The sequence below is a fragment of the Mugil cephalus genome, chromosome 23, assembly GCF_022458985.1.
Source record: "Mugil cephalus isolate CIBA_MC_2020 chromosome 23, CIBA_Mcephalus_1.1, whole genome shotgun sequence".
NCBI classification, from domain to species: domain Eukaryota; kingdom Metazoa; phylum Chordata; class Actinopteri; order Mugiliformes; family Mugilidae; genus Mugil; species Mugil cephalus.
The window spans coordinates 1,228,419-1,244,897 of record NC_061792.1 but is presented as its reverse complement, the minus strand read 5'-3'; the positions used below and the strand labels follow the sequence as shown (position 1 = coordinate 1,244,897).

Below are 16,479 nucleotides of genomic sequence, written 5' to 3'. Positions count from 1 at the left end.
TGCTGTAAGCTTTCATTTGCATCAGGGGACCTGGTAACATTTACATCATCAAAATACATGCAATGATCCTTTTTGGTCACTTATTTATACTGACTTTAGTGACATTTCTGACGTTCCTTACGGCCATACCAACCGGAAAAAGCCGATCTGTCTGATCTCGGGAAGCTCAGCATGGTCGGGCCTGGTTAGTACTTGGTTGGGAGACCGCCTGGGAATACCAGGTGCTGTAAGCTTTTCATTTTCATCAGGAGACATGGTAAACATTTACATCATCAAAATACATGCAAATGATGATTTTGACCACGTATAATACTGGCGTTTTGTGACAGTTTAACGTTGCTTCACGGCCATTCCACACTGAACACGCCTGATCTCGTTTGTTCTCGGAAGTTTAAGCTAGTTGTCGGGTTGGTTATGTACTTGGATGGGCGACCGCCCAGGGAAACTAGTGCTGTAAGCCTTTCTTTCTTAATCAGGAGACATCGGTAACATTTACATCATCAAAATACATGCAATGAGATTTTGACACCACCTATATATACTGCGTTTGTGACAGTCACCCATTGCTTCCGGCCATTATCCCGCCGGATCTCGTATGATCTCGGAAGCTAAGCATCTGTAGGGCATGGTTAGTACTTAGATGGGAGGGGACGCCTGGAATACCAGGCGCTGTAAGACTTTTCATTCTCATCAGGAGACCATGGTTCACATTTACGTCTCAAAATACATGCATGATGATTTTGAATCACGTTATATACTGCTTTAGTGCACTTTTGAACGTTGCATACGGCCATACCAACCCTGAAAAAGCCCGTTCTCGTTGATCTGGAAGCTAAGGCGTTTAGCGTGGTTAGTACACTTGGCATTGGGAGACCGCCCCTGGAAATACCAAGATGCTGTAAGCTTTTCATTTTTATCAAGGACGGACCTGTTGGTAACATTTACATCATAAATTACATGCAATGATTCATTTTTTGAGCACGTATATATACTGCTTTAGTGGGACATTTGACATTGCTTACGGCCAATACCACCTGAACACGCCCTGATCTCGTCTGATCTCGGATTGCTTAGCACGGTCGGCCTGGTTAGTACTTGGATCGTAGGACCGCCTGCGGAATACTAGGTGCTGAAGCCTTTCATTTTATCAGGAGGACATTGGTAACATTTACATCATCAAAATACATGCAATGATGATTTTGACCACTTATATAAAATGCGTTTGTGACGTTCCATTGCTTTACGGCTCCAATTACCACCCTGAACCGCCTGATATCATCTGATCTCGAGCTTCTGGGCACTGGTTTAGTACTTGGATGGGACGGACGCCTGGGAATACTCGGTGCTGTAAGCCTTGCATTTTCATCAGGAGACATGGTGACCATGACATCATCAAATACATGCAATTGATGATTTGACCATCTGCTATATATATTGTTGTTGTTTTGTGAAAGTCACCATTGCTCTATGGCCATACCACCCAGAACACGCGCCTGATCTCGTCTGATCTCGGAAGCTAAGCGTGTAGGGGCCTGGTTAGTACTTGGCTTGGAGGACCGCCTGGCGAATACCAGGTGCGTGTAAGCTTTTCATTTTCATCAGGAGACATGGTTAACATTTACATCATCAAAATACATGCACATGATCATTTTTACACTTATATATACTGCTTTAGTTACATTGACGTGATTACCGGCCATACCACCAATGAACACGCTGATCTTGTCTGATCTCGGAAGCTATGCCAACGTCGGGCCTGTTAGTACTTGGATGGGAGAACCGCCTGGATCTACAGGTGCTGTAAGCTTTTCATTTTCATCAGGAGACATGTAACAATTTACATCATCAAAAAAAACAGGCAAGGATGATTTTGACCACTTATATTACTGCCGTTTGTGACAGTTACCATTGCCTTACGGCCATAACCCACTGAACCTCGGCCTATCTCATCTATCTCGGAAGCCTTTGGGCTGGTTAGTACTTGGATGGGAGACCCGCTCTGGACATACTAGGTGCTGTAAGGCCTTTCATTTTCTCCATCAGGAGACATTGGTAAACATTTACATCATCAACTATACATGCATATGTATCATTTTGACCCCACTATACTATATACTGCGTTTGTAGACAGTAACCATTGCTTACGGCCATACCACTGATCCACGCCTGATTCTCGTCTAATCTCGGAAGCTATGCAGAGTCGGGCCTGGGTTCTAGTACTTGGATGGGGAGACGCTTGGGAATACCAGGTGCTGTAAGCTTTTCATTTTCTCAGGAGACCATGGTTACTTTTACATCAACAAAAATACATGCCAATGACGAGTTTGACCACGCGTATATATACTGCGTTTGTGACAGTTAACGTTTCTCTTAGGCCATACCCACCTGAACACGGTCCTGATCTCGGAATGACTAGGGCAGAATAGGGCCTGGTTCGTAATTGGATGGGGAGAGACGCTCTGGGAATACCAGGTTGCTGCTAAAATTTTATTTTGTTTCAACGAGACATGGTAAAAACATTTACATATCAAAATACATGCAATGATCATTTTGAGACACAGTATATATACTGCTTTAGTGACATTGACATTGATTACGGCCATACTAACCTGAACACGCGCCCGATCTTATCTAATCTTCGGAATCAAGCTAGTGTCGGGCGGTTAGTTACTTGGCTTGGAGACCGCCCTGGGAATACCAGGGTGCTGTAAGCTTTTCATTTCATCAGGGACATGGAAACATTTAATCATCAAAATACATGCAAGATGATTTTGACACTTATATATGCTGCGTTTGGTGACAGTTACCGTTGCTTACGGCCATCCCACCCTGAACACGCCTGATATCGTCTGATCTCGGAAGCTAAGGCAGTTGTCGGGCCTGGTTAGTACTTGGTTGGGCGGTGACCGCCCCTGGGAGGAAATACCAGGTGCTGTAAGCTTTTCATTTTCATCAGGAGACATGAATAACATTTACATTCATCAAAATACATTGCAGATGATCCTTTTGACCACTTTTATTTATTGCGTTTGTGACAGTTAACGTTGTCTTACGGCCATACCACCCTGAACACGCTGATCTCTTCCTGATCTCGTCTTATCTTCGGAGCTAGCCTGGAGCTGGCCTGGTTAGTATTAGGATGGGAGGGACCGCCTCCCCTGGGAATCCAGGTGCTGTAAGCTTTTCTTTCTCATCAGGAGAACTGGTAACATTTATATCATCAAAATACATGCAATGATGATTTTGACCACTTTTATATACTGCTTTAGTGAATTTGACATTGCTTACGCCATACAACCTGGTACACGCATGATCTCGGAAGCTAAGCACGGTCGGGCCTGGTTAGTTACTTTGGATGGAGACCGCCTGGGAATACTAGGTGCTGTAAGCCTTTCATTTTCATCAGAGACATGGTAAAATTTACTATCACAAAAATACATGCAATCGATGATTTTTGACCACTTATATATACTGCGTTTGTGTACTGTTACCATTGCTTACGGCTCTACCACCCTTGAACATCGCCTGATCTCGGAAACTACAGCAAGTTGTCGGGCCCGGTTAGTAACTTGGGATGGGAGACAGCCTGGGAATATACGTGCTGTAAGCCTTTCATTTTATCAGGAGACATGGTAACACATTTACATCATCAAATTACATGCAATGAGATTTTTGACCCACTTATATCTACTGCGTTTTGTGACAGTTACCATTGCTTACGGCCATACCACCCTTGAAACACGCCTGATATCAATCTGATCTCGGAAGCTAAGGGTCTGGTTAGTACTTGGGATGGGAGACGCCTCTGAGGGGGAATACACAAGTGCTGTTAGATTTTCATTCTCATCAGGGACATCGGTAACATTTTACATCATCAAAATAAATTGCAATGATGATTTTGACCACTTATATATACTGCTTTAGTGACATTTGACATGGCTTACGGCCTAACAACCTGAAACAAGCCCGATCTCGTTCTGATCTCTGAAAGCTAAGCTACGGCTCGGTCCTGGTTAGTACTTGGATGGGAGAGACCGCCTGGGAATGCTAGGTGCTGTATAGACTTTCATTTTTTCATCAGGAGACATTGGTAACATTTAACATCATCAAAATACTTGCAATGATCATTTTTGACCACTTTTATATACTGCGTTTGTGACAGTTACCATTGCTTACGGCCAGACCACCCTTGAACAAGCCTGATCTATCTGATCTCGGAAGCTTTGGGCCTCTGGTTAGTTCTTGGTTGGCGAGACCGCCTGGAATACTAGGTCCTGTAAGCCTTTCATTGATTATCAGGAGACTGGTAACATTTACATCATCTCAAAATTACATGCAAATGATCATTTTGACCACTTATATATACTGCTTTAGTGACATTTGATGTGGCTTACGGCCATACCAACTGAACAAGCCCGATCTGTCTGATCTCGGAAGTAAGCTACAGGCTAGGGTCTCGCTTAGTACTTGGATGGGAGGACGGCCTGGGAATACTAGGTGCTGTAAGCTTTTCATTTTCATCAGGCAGTCATTGGTAAACATTTACTCATCAAAATACATGCAATGATAATTTTGACCACTTATATATACTGCATTTGTGGACAGTTAGTTGCTTAACGGCCATACCACCCTGAAACAGCCCTGATCTCGTTTGATCTCGGAAGCAAAGCAGTGTCGGGTCTGGTTAGAGTACTCAGGTTGGGAGACGCCTGGGAATACCATGTGCTGTAAGCTTTTCATTTCATAAGGAGACGATGGTAAAATTTACATCATCAAATACATGCAATGATGATTTTGACAAACTAATATATCTGCGTTTGTGACATTTAACGTTGCTTACAGCCATACCAACCTGAACACGCTCCTGATAGTGGGAGTGGTGATTGCGAGTGGCGCGAATTTCGAATTTGCACATCGACTGCCTGACTTCTCTGTGTGATATTTTGTTCTTTGTTTTGAAAAATTTCAGAAGAATAGTTGTTTTTATTTGATCTTTTGTGCTTATCATCCCCCAGTAATTTCCCGACGGCTCTTTCGTGCTGTTCGGGGGATTGTTTTTTTTTCCGCCCCTAAAATAATTATGATGAATCATGGGGAGGAAGATTCAATGAACCTCCGATGCAAGGATATGGCTTGTAAATACGAAAAAGTTTTGAGAGGGAGCTACGGTGGAGGTGGATGGTGGGAAGATACGAAATCAATCGCGGTAATGGACCTGCTGAAAGGTGTAAAGAAGGAGTGTGGGGAAATTTTAGGTTGTAGAATGAAGTACGGACAAGAAATTCGAAATCACGATGAAGGATGGTGCCGGGAAGGACAAAGTTGATTGATGTATAAGAATTAAATGGAGTGCCAGTTGATCGACGTGACACTAATGACAGCGACATGCGTCGTCTCTTCCTAAACTTACCCGTGTGATTGGAGGGACAGCGGACTGATCATGGGAAAGATTAATGAATGGGGGCGGTCCGGCACACTGTCGGCAATCTTAAACGCCGGTGTGTGGCCGGGCACAGGACATTTGCCGAAGGCACGAGATTTTTAAAGGTCCGATTCAACGAGCAAGTCAGATCGCTGCCCTACTCCACTAAATTTGAAAAAAATATGAGGGGCGTGGAGTATTTCCGTGTGATCCACGATAGACATTCCAAGTGTGCAGAAACGCATTCAAGCCGGGGACACATCTTCAGAGAATGCCCGGAGTTCAAGTTGTTTCAGGTGCGGAGAGAGTGGCCACTACGCACGGGGGAGTGCGTCCGAGAGGAGAAGGGACGGAGGAGGAGATGGGTGAGGAAGTGGAGGTAAGAGAACGGACGCAACAACCACGGACGGCGAAGGAGGCCACAGGTCAACAGAGGTCCTAGACCCAGGGTGAGGAGGACATGGGGGGGGAGTCGAGAAGAGAGGATCGAAAACTGGTGGAAATGGATGTCGGATGGACGCGGAGAAAACCAGTGAAGCGGTCAACACAAAGAACGGCAAATGGAGAGGGTTTGGAGTGAAACCGAACCCTGCTGCCAAACAAAGGAAGGACAAGGAGAGAATGAAGAAAAGGGAACCTGTGAGGACGATTAAATGGACATGAAAGAGCGAAGAGAAGGACAACCGACTTGACAAAGATCCTTCAAAGATCTCAGCAAGCGGGAAGGCGGGAGAAAGACAAAGAAAAGAGAGGAGCGAAAAAGGGACCGAAATTCCGGTATGTGATTGTATAGTTTTTTGGTTTAAATGTGTTTCTTTTTGGTTCTATTTATATTCAGTTTTGCTTCTGGCCACAATAACCTCTATTAACGCAATTGGGCTAAGAACTAGAGGAAAAAATAAAAGAGCTATTATTTGGCCATACGCAGCGTTATTATATGTATTCAAGAAACTAATTGGGACGAGGCCATTAGTTTAAAGAATGAGAGAGGAATGGAGGGGAGCTTATATTATTATAATATATGGGCTAGAACGGCAAGGGGTTATGGGTAGCAATAATGAATTAAAAAGGACGTTGTCGAGAGACATAAAAGAGGTATATAGGAGATGGAAGGGAGATTTGTGGTGATAGAATTTAAAATAGAGAAATAGAATTCAGATTAATAAATATTACGTTCCAAATATAAGATAAAAGATAAGGTTGCTATATTAGAGGAACTTAAAAATATATCGCAGGGGAAGTTTGTATTTAGTTGGGGACCTTCATACTAAAATGTAGTCGTCTAGATGTAGGTTAAGGGAGTTGAATTTAGAGGGACAAGATCGAGAAACATGCAGGTCCGAGGCTTATGAAAGAAAAGGGGCTTATAGATGCATGGAGAGAAGAGAGACTCAGAGAAGAGAGAATAAACAAGGATGGCAGATGAGGAGATGGGCGTTCTAAAAACAAAGTAGAATAGATTTGGGTGGTGCAAAGTAGCATTATTGGGATACATCGACAAAATAAAGGCATCAAAGAAATAGCTTCAGTGACCATGATGCGGGGTCATGTTTCGAATTAAGTGGAGAAAGAAGAGATAGGAGGAGGGATGTGGATATTTAAACGCAGAGGATTAATTTAGAAGAAGAGGAGTACAAGATAAGATTATGGATTTGCTCTGACCGAGAGAATAGGAGAAGAGGAAGAGTATAAAGAAAATGACAGGCTAGACGACAGCGATTGGGGACACGATGGGAGAAGATAAAAAACTTTAATAAGCAAAAATTTTTTTAAGTTTCAGATATAGTAAGAAAAAGAAAAAGGGAAAATGATGAGGAGGAAAAAGGCTCTGAAACAAAAATCGTAGGGCAGAGTTAAGTAGAGAGACATGAGGAGGGTTATAATATAAAAAATTATTTAGGAGGCAAAGATGAAGTTAGAGAGGTTTGTGACGGAGAAATGTAGAGAGCGATTCTGAGAAGTAAAGCAAAAATATCATTTAGAAGGTGAAAGGTGCACAGGATTTTTTTGGGGTTTTAGAGAATAGAGAAAAGAAAACAGAATAGAACATAAATAAAAGGAACATTAATGACAAAAACGGAGAGAGATGCTTAGATTATGTGGAGATTCTGGAAAGGGTACAAGAATTTTATGGGGATCTCTATAAGAAAGGGAACATAGATCAAGGAAGCATAGATGAAGTGATGGAAAGAGTAGAAGGAAACTGAGTGGAAGAGGATAGGGACATGTGTGTGAGTGTGATAGAGACTATAAATGTAGAAGGAGGTGTGATAGAGGCCATAGGAGGATTGAAATGGAAAGAGTCCAGGAAGTGGATGGATAGGATCGTATGGTACAAAGCGTACAAAAATGAAGGTTGGTAGCGCAAATTCTGGTAGAAGTATTCAAGAGGATGGAAAGAACAGGGCAAGTGCACGAATAGGATGGGGGGAGGGCTCTGTTGGTGTAATAGCAATAATATACAAAAAGAAAGGAATGTATGTTAGTTTTGGAAAACTACAGGCCAATTAGTTTGCTAATACAGATTATAAGATTACTAACTAAAAGTCTTGGCAAATAGGATGAAGGGTGTGATAGGGAACATAGTACAGAACACGCAGAGTCTACAGCATACCGCGATAGAGACATAGCAGACACAATAGCCACTATCAGAGATTCAATAGAACACATGGAAAGAGGATGGCAAAGGGGGAAAAAGAGGTTAGTTGTTTTTTGTTGTTTTTTTTTTGCCTGGTCCTTCGGCTCCTGCAGACCTGGGAATAGATTGGAATAAGGCCTTTGATAGAGTGTGGACCCACAGATTCCTGTTTGAGTACTGGAGGAAAGTTGGGTTCGGGAGAGGATGGTGGGAATGGGTTAAGAGGCTGTATGACGTGCAGAGCCGAAAGTGAGGGTAAACGGTTGTCTTGACAAACCTTTGTCGATGTGGAGAGATCAGTGAGGCAGGGATGTCCCCGGTCAGCACTATGTATGCAATTAGTTCGTTGAGCCCCTGGCGATGCTGATCAAAATGACCAGGCGGTGGAACAGGTGTTCAGTTTGCCCTATGGAGGGTGAGGACCTGTTGTCATCAATCATTATGCAGGACGACACAACTTTACGGTTTCAGGGTACAACAACAGTCGTGAAAAGGTTTGCTACAGTAATAGAAAAAATATGGAACGGGCCCATCGGAGCCAAAATCAACAAAAAACTTAAATCAGAGATCATGTACATTGGAGATATAGAGAGGAGAGGATAGAAATGGGCTTTAAAGGTGGAGGGAGAAATAACATGAAGGTGTTGGGAGTGTGTACTGGGGCTGGGTGGCAAGCAAAGAGGCTAGAGATGAGCATGGACTGGAGTGAATTAATAAGATAAAAAACAGTATGCTACACTATGGAGGGGGAGAAACTTAAACTGAAAGGAAAAGTGATGGTGGTGAATAATTTGTTAATTCTCAGTTTGTGTATTGTGATGAGAGTGATAGACATGCCAGAGTGGGTTATGAATGTGTTAAACAAAATATTTTGTGACTTTATATGGGAGGGGGGAAAGGGGGTGGAAATTGCACAAAAAACTTTGATTGAAGAAGAGAGAGGGTGGCTGAAGCCATTGATTTGGGAAATGAAAAGAACGGCAATAAGAGTCAGAACGCATCCAAAATACGATGGAGCGTGGAGTTGAAACTATGGTGGAAGGAGTTTTTAAGGAAAAAATAATATATATTGTGGATGAAGGGGGTGGGATAGGTGACTATGCGTTTGTTTCATGGGTTTCAAACAATCAATGGACAGTTAAAAACCCAGAGTTTTACAGGGAGCAGGTGTTTGTGAAGCGTGGAGAAATTTTTTTTTTTTTTCTACCAAAAGTAGAATATGAGTGTGATGGATTGAAATGTTTAGTTAACTACCCTTGTTTCTCAATGAGAAATTTAAACTTTAATAATAAAAAAGTCTGTATGAGCCACAATTCAGTGGCAATTATTAAACAAGTCAAGGATATTATTTATTGAGGGTTCATACCCGGGGTTTTTGAGATTGAATTTGTATTTATGATTTGTGAATGATTTTAGATGGTATGGGAAAGCAAAGAAAAAGTCAGCCGAATATGTTGAGCGGATTTAAAAGTAGTATAACCTCTGGATTGGACAAACATTATAAAAGAGACTGTGTGATTAAGCGAAGACAAGCGTACACCCTCAAGATGTATGTGATTGAAAAGAGAGAAATGCCTCTTTGGAAAATGTGAGTGAAAAAGGTTATATGAATGGGTATCAAGCTGATGTGATTAAAGAGCCAGCAGCAGAGAAAGTTTGGCGCTGGCGTGTTCAATGATTTTGGATGTTAAGAAGATATGGTTGAATAGGGAAATTAAAATATTAACAGTATAGAGTGTGAAAATAAAACGATTTTACTTATAAAACATAACAGAATATATACGTATGTGGTGTTTCATAAAAATAATTAATGCTGTAAGTGCATATGTGTGATGTATGTAAAATGGCATGGAGAGTTTTTTGCACTTTTTTTAGATTGTTTTGAAGTTAGTTGATTTCTTTGAGTTCCTGAAAAAACTTTTGAGGAACATGGGCGACTTGGGATCAGAGCTGAAGGAGGGGAGTGGGGAATGCTCTTTCTGTTGGTTTTTACTTGAAAAGAAAAAAGACTTGTGAATTTTTGGTTTAAGTAACTTACCACTTTGAGCCATGCCAGATTGCGGTTGTATTATAGAAGAATTATGCTCATTTTGAAAGGGAGAAATGTAACAAATTAAAGATTTGTTTAAGACAATAATGAAAAGAGATATTGATCTGAACTTGCAAGTGATGGGGGAGAGGAGGTGAGAGAATTTTTCTATGAGGTGGGAATAAGTTTATTTGTGATGCGAAACAGGGAAGAGGAGTTTTATTGAAATGGTGAGAGTTGGATTGTTACTTTTATTTAGTTTGATTGTTTGATTTTTCTTTGTTACATTCATGAGAACTATGAAGGTTTTGTTTCTTTTCTGATCTATGTGAAAGTTGACGTGAAGTGTAAATTTGTGGATTGGAAGACTAATAAAAAGAAAAAAAAAAAAAAAGAACCCGACTGATCTCGTCTGATCTCGGAAGCTAAGCAGGGTGGGGCCTGGTTAGTACTTGATATGGGTGGCTGCCGGGGAATACCAGGTCCTGTAAGGCATTTCATTTTCATCAGGGGACACGAGGAACATTTCCATCATATAATACATGCCAATATTGATTTTGACCACTTAAATGTCCCGCTTTTAGTTGAAAGAATCCATACCACATCATAAGACGGCCCGTGTTTGCTTGTCTCGCTTGCTTTCAGTTGAAAGTTGTAACAGGAATCTACGGACACAACCTAGGTTTGTATAAAACAAACTTTCAATAGATCAAAAGGCAAGTTCTATGCCTTTCATGATCAAGGGAAAACATTTCATGACATCATCATCAAAGGAAGACATCCCATGAACGTCATCGCCCTGTTTCATCATCGTTTTCTTTTGTATGTGCGTGAGCATGAAACGCACGGAACTTACGTATGGGAATGTAACGTTACTCCATTGTGGCGAGCATGTAGTCGCACGTGCCTCTGTACGTTGCGCGAAAACAACACTCAAGAATTAGTCCAACATGCTCCCATAACTGGTGGTATGTAAAGGTTTGTTTAAGCCTCATCCACATTGTATAATCAATATGTTGGGCCTGTGTCACGTGTAGTTTAATCTTTGTGCGGCCCTGATTCTTTATCGTATTTCCTTCTGAGGTACATAGTGGTCTAGCTTGGAACCTATTAACAGCGCTACTTGTGGCTTCTACTCACAATGATGTAAGTATTATGTAAATTATTTCTTTTTTGCGTTTCTTTCGCGGCATACAGCAAACCCCACGTCTGCGGTGGGTAGCTGACGTGTGCTGTCGAGATGTGTCATTAGCAAATATTGACAAGTGGTTTCCTAACATTGCTGTATTGATCAATTTGCTGTTTTGTCCACAATTTGAACTGACGCCGAAATAAAAACGAGGCCAGTGGAGATAACGTAGTCGTTAGCATTTACGGTGGAGTGGGGAGCTAACTACGGGCTAGTTAACGTGCTAACGGCCAATTTTCAATGTTTCAGAATGTGTCTGTATGTATGTTAGTATTTTTTTTTATTTACCTTTGTTTACCTAGGCAGCAATTAAGTAACCAGTTTTACTGGCTGTAGTTGTTGTTGTCATTTTTACTTTGCTGTAAGTTTCTGTTTGTATTGGAACAGGCTAACCGGTTTAGCACGTTGTGAATGCTGCCTAACTGGTACAGCGTTTAAATAGTTGTACAACTACAACTATAGTCGATGATGCACCCCTTCTTATTTAGTGTTTATGCTCTAATGCGGGGACTTTTATGAGACATGTTTAAAAGGGTGATCTTTGGGAAATAAAAAAGACCCCAGTTAGTTGTCATTAGATGTACTGAATCACTTGAATCTTGATTTAGAGATAAGGCAGGACTATTTTACGTTATTCCCCGTGGAGAAATGACGGTTTTACAGACAAAGCCAAAAGGATAAAACAAACAAAACCAAAGTGAGAGAAACTTATAAAAGTAAAATATGTTAAGGTACAAAATTAATTACATCTACTTACTATATATTACTAATACTGATACAGTTGGTTGAGAGTGGTAGTGGTGATTTTTGGTTTGCTCATGCCAAATCTGACGACAATATTATCATATCATTAGTACCCATCGGACGGCAGTGTTATAGATCTCACTATGTGACACTCAAGATTGGAAAGGTGTTAATGAAAAACTTTGATGGGAACCTAAATGAAAACACAAAACCAGTGTGAGAGAAAAAGAAATATGATCACAGAAACAGAAGAAAATTTGGAAATTCTTTCTCCCTCACTCTCTCTTCCTTACCGCACTCCTCACAAAATTTACATAGAATGTGCCATAGAATTCGTTTTTCCTTCATGATGTCATAGAATACTGTCATTTCATCAAATCTTTTCCTGCGGCCTATGATGGCATAGAATCTTTGCCTTTCATCTTACTGAAAGTTGTGTTTTCTACATAGCCTCTGGTGGATCGTACATTCTTTAGAGCTTCTCAGAGTTACAAATTGACTGCAAGCAAGGACAAGGGGGAACACACTTGATCGAGAATGGTTCATTGAATTTTCGTCCAAAGTTTAACAAAAACATTTACCGGAATAGCAAGCATCAAATGGCAACCACAAAACAGCAAAAGAGCTGGAATATCTCAGTAGGGAGCACTCTGGGAAATTGCCCTGAAAGTGCAATCTTTCCTCAGAGAGGGCGGCTGTTGAATTTGTATACCAAATGCTGCAAATAACCTTACGAGAAAGGTCTGGCGTCAAAGTCAACAAGACGCAGTCTGGCAATTTTCAGACAGGCAAAAGTTGAAATTGATCTGCTGGAAAGTGGACATGCTGAACACAGCTGCGACGGTCCGCATAAGTGATGATGATTGGCTAAGGTGCAGTGGGCCTTTCACGTTAAGCCAATCTCAGGCAGTGTTCAGTTTTAATACACCAAATCACACCCAAACCCTGGCTGGACCGGGTCCCTTGTGTTTCTCTCTGTTTCATATTACCTGTGACATTCTGGACTCTACTTCCTGGCAGGGACTGTAATCATGTTAGAAGCTTCAGCTCAAAAAACAAAAATAATGCAATGATGATTTTGACCACTTTATATATACTTGCCGTTTGTGACTGTTAACCGTTTGCTTACGGCCATCCCACCTGGAAAAACGCCTGATCTCATTTGATCTCGAAGGTAGGCAGTGGCGGGAGCGGGTTAGTACTTGGGATGGGCAGACGCCTGTGAATACTAGATGCTGTAATCCTTTCATTTTCATCAGGAGACATGGTAACATTTACATCACCAAAATACATTGCAATGATGGATTTTGCACCACTTATATATACTGCGTTTTGTGACAGTCACCATTGCTTACGGCCATCCATAACATCTGAACACGCTGATCTGTTGATCTGGGAAGCAAGATAAGCAGTGTAGGGCCTGGTTAGTACTTGGATGGGAGCCGCCTGGGAATCCCAGAGTGTGTATGCTTTTCATTTCTCAGGGAAGACATGGTAACATTTTACATTCATCAAAAAAATATGCACATGTTGATTTTGACCCTTATATATTCTGAGTTTGAGACAGTTACCATTGCTTACGGTCATACCACCTGAACACGCCCTGTCTCATTCTGATCTCGGAAGGTAAGCAGTGTAGGGCCTGGTTAGTACTTGGATGGGAGACCGCCTGGGAATACCAGGTGCTGTAAGCTTTTCATTCTCATCAGTGAGGACATGGTAAAAATTTACTCATCAAAATACATGAATGATCATTTTGATTCACTGTATATATTACTCGGGTTTAGTGACATTTGACATTGCTTTCGGCCATACCAACCTTGAACACGCCCCGATCTAGTCTGGATCTCGGGAAGCTAAGACCCCGGTCGGGCCGGTTAGTACTTGAGATGGGAGACCGCCCTGGGAATACCCAGGTGCTGTAAGCTTTTCATTGACATCAGGAGACATTGGTAACATTTACATCATTCAAAATATTGCCAATGATGATTTTGACAATTTATATATACTGCGTTTTGTGGACAGTAATACATTGCCTTTCTGCCATACCACCCTGAAACACCCCTCATCTTGTCTGATCTCGCAAGCTAAGCAGTTGTAGGGCTGGTTGTACTTGGATGGGAGACCGCCTGGGGAATACCAGGTGCTGTAAGCTTTTCATTCTAATCAGGAGACATGGTAACATTTACATCATCAAAAATTCATGCAATGATGATTGTTGTCCACTTATATATACTGCAGTTTGTGACAGTTAACCTTGCATTACAGCCATATCACCTGAAAAACACGCCTGATCTAGCTCGATCTCAGAAGCCTAAGCCGTGCTAGGGCGATGATTAGTACTTGGATGGGAGAAGCCTGGGAATACCAGGTGCTTGCAACTTTTCATTTTATCATCAGGAGACCATAAGGCCTAACATTTACTCATCATATATACATGCAATGATGATTTTGATCACTGACTATAACTGATTTAGTGACGTTTGGACATTGCTTACGGCCATACCTACCTGAACACGCCTGATCTCGTCTGATCTCGGAAGTAAGCCCACGGTGCGGCCCTGGTATGTACTTGGATGGGGAGCACAGCCTGGGGAATACTTTGTGAGGTTTAAGCCCCCCCCTTTCATTTTCATCATGAGACCATGGTAACGGTTACATCATCAAAATACATGCAATGATGATTTTGACCACTTTATATATACGCGTTTGTGACAGTGACCGTTGCTTACGGCCTACCAACCTGAACAATCCCGATCTCGTCTGATCTCGGAAGCTAAGCATGGTCGGCCCTGGTTAGTACTTGGATGGGAGACCGCCTGGGAATACCAGGTGCTGTAAGCTTTTCATTTTCATCAGGAGACATGGTAACATTTACATCAACAAAATACATGCAATGATGATTTTGACCACTTATATATACTGTTTGTGAATTTAAGTTGCTTACGGCCGTACCACCTGAACACGCCTGATCTCGTCTGATCTCGGAACTATGCCGCGTCGGGCTGGTTAGTACTGGATGCAGACCCTGGGATATCAGGTGCGTAAGCTTTTCATTTCATCAGGAGACATGGTAACATTTACATCATAAAATACATGCATGATAATTTTGGCACTTATATTACTGCTTTATGACTTTGACATTGCTTTACGGCCATACTAACCTGAACAGCCCGATCTTGTCTGATTCGGAAGCTAAGCACGGTTCGAGCCTGTTAGTACTTGGATTGGAACAGCCTGGGAATACAGGTGCTTTAACTTTTCATTTCATCAGAGACTATGGTAACATTTACATCATCTAAATACATGCAATGATCATTTTGATCACTTATTTTATAGGCTTTAGCGACATTTGACATGCTATACCGCCATACTAACCTGAAACCCGATCTTGTTGATTCTCGGAAACTAAGCCGTTGGGCCTGGTTAGTACTTGGATCTGGAGACCGCTGGGATTACCAGGTGCTGTAAGCTTTTCATTCTCACAGGAGACATGGTAACATTTACATCATCAAAATACAGCAATGTGATTTTGACATTCATATATATCATGCGTTTTGTGACAGTTTACCATTGCTTCTGCCATACCACCCTGAACCACGCCTGACTCGTCTGATCTCGGATGCTAAGCAGTGTAAGGTCCTGGTTAGTACTTGGATGGGAGACCGCCTGGGAATACCAGGTGCTGTAAGCTTTTCATTTTCATCAGGAGACATGGTAACATTTACATCATCAAAATACATGCAATGATGATTTTGAGCACTTATATATACTGCGTTTATGTCAGTTACCATTGCTTACGGCCATACCACCCTGAACACGCCTGATCTCATCTGATCTCGGAAGCTAAGGGCCTGGTTAGTACTTGGATGGGAAACCGCCTGGGAATACCAGGTGCTGTAAGCTTTTCATTCTCATCAGGAGACATGGTAACATTTACATCATCAAAATACATGCAATGATGATTTTGATCACTTATATATACTTCTTTAGTGACATTTGACGTTGCTTACAGCCATACCAAACTGAACAAGCCCGATCTCGTCTGATCTCGGAATCAAAGATTGTTCGGGCCTGGTTAGTACTTGGATGGGAGACCGCCTGGTAATACCAGGTGCTGTAAGCTTTTCATTCTCATCAGGAGACATGGTAACATTTACATCATCAAAATACATGCAATGATGATTTTGACCACTTATATATACTGCGTTTGTGACAGTTGACGTTGATTACGGCCATCCCACCCTGAACGCGCCTGATCTCATTTGATCTCCGAAGTTAAGCAGTGTCGGGCCTGGTTAGTACTTGGATGGGAGACCGCCTGTGAATACTAGATGCTGTAAGCCTTTCATTTTCTTCAGGAGACATGGTAACATTTACATCATCAAAATACATGCAATGATGATTTTGACCACTTATATATAATGCGTTTGTGACAGTCACCATTGCTTACGGCC

The 16,479-nt window shown here is 41.8% G+C and overlaps 5 pseudogenes; all 5 read left to right on the top strand.

Moving 5' to 3' along the window:
• The first annotated feature begins 13,597 nt into the window (after positions 1–13,597).
• On the top strand, positions 13,598–13,716 carry LOC125001758 (annotated as a pseudogene).
• Positions 13,717–14,748: 1,032 nt separating this feature from the next.
• On the top strand, positions 14,749–14,866 carry LOC125001958 (annotated as a pseudogene).
• Positions 14,867–15,817: 951 nt separating this feature from the next.
• LOC125002493 lies at positions 15,818–15,928 on the top strand (annotated as a pseudogene).
• A 101-nt stretch (positions 15,929–16,029) lies between these two features.
• Positions 16,030–16,148, top strand: LOC125001919 (annotated as a pseudogene).
• A 101-nt stretch (positions 16,149–16,249) lies between these two features.
• LOC125001727 lies at positions 16,250–16,368 on the top strand (annotated as a pseudogene).
• Positions 16,369–16,479: the final 111 nt, after the last annotated feature.